The sequence below is a fragment of the Bactrocera latifrons genome, unplaced genomic scaffold (assembly GCF_001853355.1).
Source record: "Bactrocera latifrons isolate USDA-ARS-PBARC rearing strain unplaced genomic scaffold, ASM185335v1 scaffold_66, whole genome shotgun sequence".
NCBI classification, from domain to species: domain Eukaryota; kingdom Metazoa; phylum Arthropoda; class Insecta; order Diptera; family Tephritidae; genus Bactrocera; species Bactrocera latifrons.
This window is the reverse complement of record NW_017537334.1, coordinates 982516-984171: the sequence shown is the minus strand read 5'-3', so window position 1 is coordinate 984171 and position 1656 is coordinate 982516. Positions and strand designations below refer to the sequence as shown.

Below are 1656 nucleotides of genomic sequence, written 5' to 3'. Positions count from 1 at the left end.
TTACACGCGCAAAGCCAACGACGGTATTTCGATCGCTGCGTATCGCTTCGATTTGTTGTAAGTGAAATAAGAACGCGTATTGTCGCGTCGAGCGCAACGTTACGCTGCGGATATTAGCGCGAAAAAGATAACTTTTGTGTGCGCGTATTTTATTTTCTACTTAAAAACCACACACATCCGTGCAAAGGTGAGTGTGTGTGTGTCATTGTGCGATTGTGTAGGTGTATTTGCGCGCGCACAATTGCCGCAGTTTATCTACGCAAATTTGACGATATTTTTGAACATAATTGCACCGGATACGGACACAAGCTAACGGCGGAGCGATAACAGCGCATAGCGATAGCAGCGCGCTTTTGCCTATCAGTGTTACGTAAATGTGCGTCTACTAAGGGAAATCTGCCAGAAACAGCGTAAATAATTAAGAAAAACAAAGTGAAAATTATTTAGCAAAGAATTATGAAAAATTTGCAAATAAAGTTTTAATTGAAAAAAAAATTAAAAGAAAGCGCTAAGTGACAAATAAATAAATGCAAAGTAAATAAGATTACGTTGAAAATGTGCAGTGTAAAACCAAAAACTAATTTTGAAAATAAAACCGCCAATTAGCTGCTAATTTGAAGTAAGTGTACAACAAAAGAAAAAACCCAAAAGCAAACTAAATTYAATTAATATAGTGTTACCACACTTGTACAAGTGTCGTCTCCACGAATGCGAACTCTTAATTTGTGTTAAGATTGCGCAAAGAAAAGTGACATGTAAGCAGACTAATACAGCAAAAAATTKATTGCTAAATATTTTTACAGTTAAAGTTATACATAAAAATAATAGAATATATAAATAAATTAGAAGTGAATTTTTTTTTTGACAACAAAAATTTTGTGAAAACTTTTTGAATACAAACCGAACGATTTACTCCGCTCAAGAGTACGCGTTTTGTGTAAATTTAAATGTGTTTTAACTCAACTGAGAGTCGAAACTAGCGTTCGGCACAATTTGGTAAGATGGCGGCGCCGAAAACAAACATTTTTTTATATGAAAGAAAAAACATATTTTGTAAGAAAACACCACCGAAAAACAATTATTTTTTCTTAATAAAAAAACATAATTTTTATGTGAGAAGAAAYAACTGAAAAGTAACACTTTTTAATAAAAAAAAGATTGTAGATATTATATTTGCGGAGCACTGTATCTGTATGCATAAAAGTTATTTATACACCTTTTATAAAAATTGCGATTTTGAGCAATTGCAAAAAAGAGTTTTGACTTCACCATTCACAAAATATGCCCTCCGCATGAATCCCTGCAAATCAAAATCGGTGTAAAATGGCTTTTGAAAAATGGTTCTGACTTAATATAAACAACTATTTTGAAGAGAGTAAGTAGATCCAGTGTGTCAAGGCCTCAAGGCTTACGTAGAAAACTGACTACACTTTGCAGTTAGATATTTGGTTAGTTTTTCCTTTTTACCATAATGTGCCGATGTTTAGTTTGCCTTACCTACAATACTGTGCTCATGATTTTTGTGTGGTCTTTCTGCTTCTTTGCTGTTTTTAAAGAAAATTCAATTCAAAATAGCACGAAGAAATCGCACAGTTTTAGAGATATTGTGCTAAATTCTTGTCCACGTATTTTGCTTCTCAAGCAGCTGCTCATTTG

The 1656-nt window shown here is 33.5% G+C and overlaps 1 long non-coding RNA gene across 1 annotated transcript in view; it reads left to right on the top strand.

The window, feature by feature from the left end:
* Positions 1-505: 505 nt before the first annotated feature.
* LOC108975507 overlaps positions 506-1656 on the top strand; it is a 9369-nt gene continuing 8218 nt past the window's right edge. Inside the window, exon 1 of the long non-coding RNA XR_001993876.1 lies at positions 506-619. This is a non-coding gene — a long non-coding RNA (uncharacterized LOC108975507). The remainder of the gene's footprint in view (positions 620-1656) is intronic.